General features: G+C 42.9%; 1 pseudogene; it reads left to right on the top strand.

Annotated features, from left to right (window-relative positions):
• Positions 1 to 3,539, top strand: part of LOC116065063 — a 7,506-nt pseudogene extending 3,967 nt beyond the window's left edge.
• The last annotated feature ends 3,961 nt before the right edge of the window (positions 3,540 to 7,500 follow it).

Here is a 7,500-nt window from a genome sequence, read left to right as displayed (position 1 = left end):
CTGTCTCTCTCTCTCTCTGTCTTCCTGTCTGTCTGCCTGTGTCTCTCTCTCTCTGTCTGTCTGTGTGTCTCTCTGTCTGTCTCCCTGCCTGTTTCCTTGTCTGTCTGTCTCTCTCTCTGCCTGCGTGTCTGTCTGCTTCTCTCCCTGTCTGTCTGTCTACCTGTCTCTCTCTCTGCCTGCCTGTCTCCCTGCCTGTCTGTCTGCCTGTCTGTCTGTCTGCTCCAGGATTTTGTGATTCGTCACGCTGCTGGAACCTTCTACTGGGTGGGTCTGACTGATGAGAAAGGAGAGTGGGAGTGGGTCAACAACACGCCGTACATCATGAACCGAAGGTGGGTGTGTGTCTGTGTGTGTGTAAAGTCTCCTAAAGGCCGTTACACACCAACCGACCGTCAGCAGGAAAGCCAGTCGGACTGATCAGCCTCCCTGAGTTGGTCAAAAATGTGCCTCAGAACACACCAAAGCGTCGCCGAATTGTGCGTACGTTCTGCGCGTGCGTGAGACGTAATACGAAGTCAAAAGTCAAAGTCTCTTTATTAGTCTCCCTGAGGAGAAATTCGTTTTGGACACAGAGAGAAATTGCTGCAAGAGTACCAACAGAGACACACATCAGACAGGGTTAAAAACGTTAACGTTAAAGTTAAAAGATACATCTAGGCTACTCAAACAGCTGTGCAAATTACAAATTACCATTTTCTAAAGGCTGCTAGTAAAAAAACCCAAAAAAACCCCATTAATTTATCCATTTATAAATATAAATATCCTTACAATCCATTGTAAAATATGCAGTAATTCCTTCATTCATATCCATACATGCATTCACTCACAAATGTACATTAATAAAATTCATGGTCATATGTTCATCGCTGCTCATTCATGAGCTTAACTGCGAGAGGAACAAATGAGTGCTTATACCTGTTACATTTGCAGAAAGGAACCCTGTACCTCAGGGGTCTCAAACTCGCAAAAATTGAGGCCCGTGGGATGATATTTTGTTGCCCCCCCTTCCCCCTACTTGACATCAAAGTTTAGTTTCTGTTGTTCTGAAACGCACCTTTTTGCTGAGTCGTTGCGTGTGCCGCGCTTGCCACGCCATAGCTAGTCTCGTGACAGCTTCCTGTGGCGTTTGTTGTCAACGGTTGTCAAGCTAGCCAACCGTGAAGTAGCTGGGGAAGGATCAACGTCAGTCACTTGGTTGAAACGTGTTCCAGAGTGACGGAAAATATCTGCCGTCACCCAGTTCCAGTCACGTCTCTCTCAAAACGTGGCGTGAAGAGAAAGGTTGGCGACGAGCTCAGGCAATTTCAGTGAAAGTGGGAGACGGAATATTTTGTTATCGAGCACAGGAGCACCTCTACATGTCTCATACGCACAGAGAAAGTTGCGGTGTACAAGGAATATAACATCAGACGTCATTACTCCACTAGACATGCTGAGGAGTATACAACATACCAGGGAGATGAGAGAAAGAACCGGGTCGCCAATCTTAAAAAATGTCTATTGAGGCAACAAAATTTATTTAAGAAAGTAAACAAAGAATACTTTTGTTGAATACTTGACGCGGCCCAGCCTGACCCACACTCTGCCTCAAGCGGCCATCAGGTAAATTGAGTTTGAGACCCCTGATGTACCTCTTTCCTGAGTTCAATAGCTCAAACTCCAATAACAACACGTCTCCGTAACAGCAGGCGGCGTTAATCCGTTCTGTCGCCCAAAACATTAAAACCGGCAGCTGATTGGACGAACGCTTTGGTGTGTTCTGAGGCACTTTTTTGACCAACTCTGGGAGGCTGATCAGTCCGACTGGCTTTCCTGCCGACGGTCGGCCGTCTGGTCTGTGTCTCGACCTTAAAGTCTCCAGACTCAGACCAGTCGGGGATGTACCGCTGCACGGTGAACGGGTTAAACATGGATATAAATGTGTCAAGATTAAAACCGGTTGAGATAAAAAGTGAATGTTGCTGCGGTTTTGGCGTTTTGTAACGTTCTAGGGTGTAATCTATTTAGGATTTACCTTGTTTGACTTCAGATGTCACTACGTCTTCTTAGTTTATTCATTTGAAGAGATTTGTTTCTATTTATTTATTTATTTTCATGAGAAAAAAATTGTTGTAAAAGTCATTTGTCTGCAGCTAAATCTGTAAAAAAGAAATTTGATCACAATCGTATTGAATCGTGAGTTGAGTGTAACTTTATGTCCGTAGAAAACAGAGTCAGCTTTAACAAAGGTGATTTAAAGGTCCCATGGCATGAAAAAGTCACTTTATGAGTTTTTTTAACATTAATTTGAGTTCCCCCAGCCTGCCTATGGTCCCCCAGTGGCTAGAAATGGTGATAGGTGTAAACCGAGCCCTGGGTATCCTGCTCTGTCTTTGAGAAAATGAAAGCTCAGATGGGCCAATCAGGAATCTTCCCTTTATGATGTCATAAGGGGAAAGGTTACCTCCCCTTTCTCTGCTTTGACCGCCCAGAGAATTTGGCCCACCCATGAGAAACAGAGAGACATCATGGCTTTCAAACAAGCGGTCGAGGCCACACCCTCCACCTTGCCCCCCCCCCCTCTCCTCCTCAATAGCATTTAAAGCTACAGACACAGAAATGGCACATCCTGAGGAAAGATCATAGTGGGACTGGCTCTAGTGGCTGTAATTCTGGACCAAGGCTGAATTTCAGGAAAGAGACTTCAGATACAGTATTAGGGGACCACTAAGGTCTAAATAAAAGAGACTTCAGATACAGTATTAGGGGACCACTAAGGCCTATATAAAAGACACTTCAGATACAGTATTAGGGACCACTAAGGTCTATATAAAAGCATCCAAAGAGCACCATTTCATGGGACCTTTAACAATAACTTTTTTCTCCCTGTGTGTTACCGTGTATTTTAGGCGCTGGGTGCCCGGTCAGCCTGACAGCTGGACCGAACACGGTCTCGGCCCTGGAGATGAAGACTGCGCTCAACTGCATCACAGCGGACGCCTCAACGACCTCCACTGCTCCATCAGCATGCGCTTCATCTGCCAGAAACACGGCACGCAGGCCTGAACAACATCTGGAACCCAAACACCAACAAACCATTACACTTCTCTTCAGCGCCGGACAGGAAACGCATCATCGATCGGAAACACAACATCAGTGATTCAAGAAAACAAAGTCAAAATATTTGAATAAAAAAATCAGGAAAGGCAGTCAGGATATTTTATTTAAAAAATGAGAATTATTTCAAGAACAAAAACAGTCAGTGTTAATTACATATAAAAATACACACACACACTCACAAACACACACACTCACAGATACACAAACACACACAGACACACACACACACACACACTCACAGATACACAAACGCACACACTCACAAACACACACAGACACACACACACACACACACACAAACATAAAAAATAAGGAATATTTCAATAATCCAAGCAGACACCACAACGAGCAGAAAGACAGTTGGTGATTGGGTCTGGTGACGAGCAGAAACTCAGAAGACAATAATAATACAATTAATAAAATACAGAGTTCATTGTAAACTTAAAAAAAAAATTAAAACAAATGTGTCTCAATCTGTACAAACAGAGACAGAGTATTGTTTTGGGGGAATGAAGCTGTATTGTGCATTGAATGAAAATGTGTGGTTTTATAAAATGGTTACTCTTGCTGTTGCATTTCCATCATGTGCTACGTAAACTGGCTACAAAAATCTTAATATTTCAATAAAGAAGTTGTGAAAAAGTCTTACAGTTTTTTTCGATTGCTAAACGACAGTGGGCACAACTGGAGTCACATGTGCAAAACTCTAAATACAGTCTGCCCAGCAGCAGTTCATGTGGACCAAACTCTAGTTAGTTTTTCATTGCTTGAACACAGTTTACAAAACTCTACACACTTATCCCATGACTTTAACCACAACCTGCACAACACTGTAGATCTACAGCACTTTGTTCAAATGCTAACACGCTGCTGTCACAACTGTTAACCACACATTCAGAACAGAATAGATTTCAGACTGGTGCCTATCAAACACTGCTGATTGCAATTTTAGCTGAAAGCCTAAGCAGGTGTCTTGTTTTAGACTAGTTAGTGAACATATATGGTATTTATACAGAGAAATCTCAGAAAGCCTTTTTTTGTATACAAACACCAAATAAGAAGGAAACAATTATACACTGTACTGTTTGAGAGAAACAGGTAAAAGAACAAAGATACCAACATGTCCAGGTCAGATGTCTGAGGTTTGTGAAAAACACTTTATCTTTAGAATAGTAAAACTGTGTTCGTACTGTTTTTCAGAAAGTAATGCAGGTGAAAGCAATGGAAACACCACATTCATTAGTATTTAGAGATGATGCAGACATCCAATGTGATGAAGAAAACTTGCAGCAGGATGCTGGAGAGAGGCAGGATTAGTCACACTATTCTTTGTTACTGTTACGTACCTTTAGATTTTTTCCCAGTAATTCCATAAATTACCAGAGACAAAATACTATATGGCCTATTGAAGAAAACTGCTGATTTTCTTTCCTTCTTGTTTACCTTACGTAGAAATTGGTATATTATACAATCTATATACTATTGAGTAGAAAAAGTGTAAAGTCACTCAATTTGTTTAAACTGTTAATATGAGAAAGTTTGTAATTTGTGTATTGGTGTTTGATGCTAGTGTTTGTCCTCTCAGTGTGTTCTGAGTGACAGTGTGTGTATCTCAGTGAGGGTTGTGCATAGTGTTTCTCTGCACTGAGCCTGTTCTGAGACGTGTGTTAAGAGTTGTGTTGCTGTGAATGAGTTTTGCAGGTGATGTGAACTGTTTAGCTCAGGTGACTGTTGGTAATGCAGACTGTGGTTTGAGTACGTGTACGTACGTAAACGAGTAAGTCGTTTAGCAATCAAAACAAACTGTAATACTTTAGTCTGGTTACCGTATCAAGGTACCAATGACCATCTCAAGGTACCAAGGATCATCTCAAGGTACCAAGGACCATCTCAAGGTACCAAGAATTATCTCAAGGTACCAAGGACCATCTCAAGGTACCAAGGATCATCTCAAGGTACCGAGGACCATCTCAAGGTACCGAGGACCATCTCAAGGTACCAAGGACCATCTCAAGGTACAAAGGACCATCTCAAGGTACCAAGGACCATCTCAAGGTACCAAGGTGTCAGGATCTGTCGCAAGGTAGGCAAGGCTTGGACCCAGATGCATTTTACAGAGATTTATTTATGGACAAGCAAATACTTACTGGAAGCAATAATCCATAGAGCTTGGAAATCCACGACAGGGATAATGACAGAGAACTCAAGTACACACATAGCGCACAGCAAACATCACGAGCAACAGAACGTAAGAATCCGACAAGAGACAAGGGGAAACAGAGAGACTAAATACACAGGGTAATGAACTCTAACAAGGGACAGGTGATACAACAGGTGGAACAAATCATTGTGGGGCAGAACAATCAAAAAAGGCGGGAAGCAAACAAAGACAGGAAGTAAACTAGACAAGACAAGGGAGACAAGACAGACTACCAAATAAAACAGGAACCAGAACATAACAGAAAAAAAAGACTACCACAATAAGACAGAACAAAATACCAAAACCCTGACACAAGGACCATCTCAAGATACCAAGGACCATCTCAAGGTACCCAGGTACCATCTCAAGGTACCAAGGACCATCTCAAGGTACCAAGGACCATCTCAAGGTACCAAAGTACCATCTCAAGGTACCAAGGACCATCTCAAGGTACCAAGGTACCATCTCAAGGTACCAAGGACCATCTCAAGATACCAAGATACCAAGGACCATCTCAAGGTACCAAGGACCATCTCAAGGTACCAAGGTACCATCTCAAGGTACCAAGGACCATCTCAATGTACCAAGGACCATCTCACAGTACCAAGAATCATCTCAAGGTGCCAAGAATCATCTCAAGGTACCAAGGACCATCTCAAGGTACCAAGGTACCATCTCATGGTACCAAGGACCATCTCAAGGTACCAAGGACCATCTCACAGTACCAAGAATCATCTCAAGGTACCAAGAATCATCTCAAGGTACCAAGGACCATCTCACGGTACCAAAGACCATCTCAAGGTACCAAGGACCATCTCAAGGTACCAAGGACCATCTCACGGTACCAAGAATCATCCCAAGGTACCAAGGATCGTACCAAGGTACCAAGGTACCATGGTACGATCTTTGGTACCTTGAGATGATCCTAATGCTGCGTTCCAGGCAACCTGTAACTCGTGTTTTCACAACCTTCTACTTGTGAAAGTGCCCTGGAACGGAACAGTGAGAAATAGAAAATAAATAGACATAAATAGGCAACGTAAAGTAATTCCACACATTGTAATCAAAATAATACACATTATTGTGCATTACTACAGGTAATGTTTATGAAATGAAGTGCAAAATATGTCGCAGACTAGGAATCGTTAGTATCAGCCAGCGCTAGCTAACGCTAGCTAGAAGGGTTTGTTGTGACTTTGTCTGGAATATTACCAAGTCGTGAGTCGTGACTTGAAGTCGTAACTTACGGGCTAAAAAGTGTGTCTGGAATGCAGCATTAGTACCTTGAGATGATCCTTGGTACCTTAAGATGATCCTTGGTACCTTGAGATGATTCTTGGTACCTTGAGATTAGCACACAGTCCTCATATCTTTATGGATCTGACTCCGATGTATTAATTCCTGCGCCTTCTTTGATCGGCCTTAAGTTGACCAGAACACAAGGATCGATCGGAGGCGAGGACACTACAGGCTGTAGTAGTACACTGGCTATCTATCATACTACTACAGGCTGTAGTAGTACACTGGCTATCTATCATACTACTACAGGCTGTAGTAGTACGCTGGCTATCTATCGTACTACTACAGGCTGTAGTAGACGCTGGCTATCTATCGTACTACTACAGGCTGTAGTAGTACGCTGGCTATCTATCGTACTACTACAGGCTGTAGTAGTACGCTGGCTATCTATCGTACTACTACAGGCTGTACTAGACGCTGGCTATCTATCGTACTACAGGCTGTACTAGACGCTGGCTATCTATCGTACTACAGGCTGTACTAGACGCTGGCTATCTATCGTACTACTACAGGCTGTACTAGACGCTGGCTATCGTACTACTACAGGCTGTACTAGACGCTGGCTATCTATCGTACTACTACAGCCTGTAGTAGTAGTATCATACTACTACAGGCTGTAGTAGACGGTCGTTGCATGATAAAGGATATTCGTGTCGGCACTCCCGGCAGTGCGCATTGGGCTCCCGGTCTTCGCCACTTCTGACCCGTACAGGTGCGTCTGGTTAACCCTCCTGCTTTCATAATGTTTCTATATCCGAAATTTGGGTTTCTTTCAACCAAATTGTCAAAAAAAATAACGTGAATGGTTCCATGCAACACTCTTCACAAGTAAAATAAATGATCAGTTCACTACTTTCATTGAATTTGGGTGCTTTTAGTTTTTTTTTTAACCAGTCAGCGCG

Source organism: Sander lucioperca, chromosome 17, assembly GCF_008315115.2.
Source record: "Sander lucioperca isolate FBNREF2018 chromosome 17, SLUC_FBN_1.2, whole genome shotgun sequence".
Classification (NCBI taxonomy): Eukaryota; Metazoa; Chordata; class Actinopteri; order Perciformes; family Percidae; genus Sander; species Sander lucioperca.
Note: the sequence above shows the minus strand (reverse complement) of the source record. Positions and strands in the feature narration are given on the sequence as shown.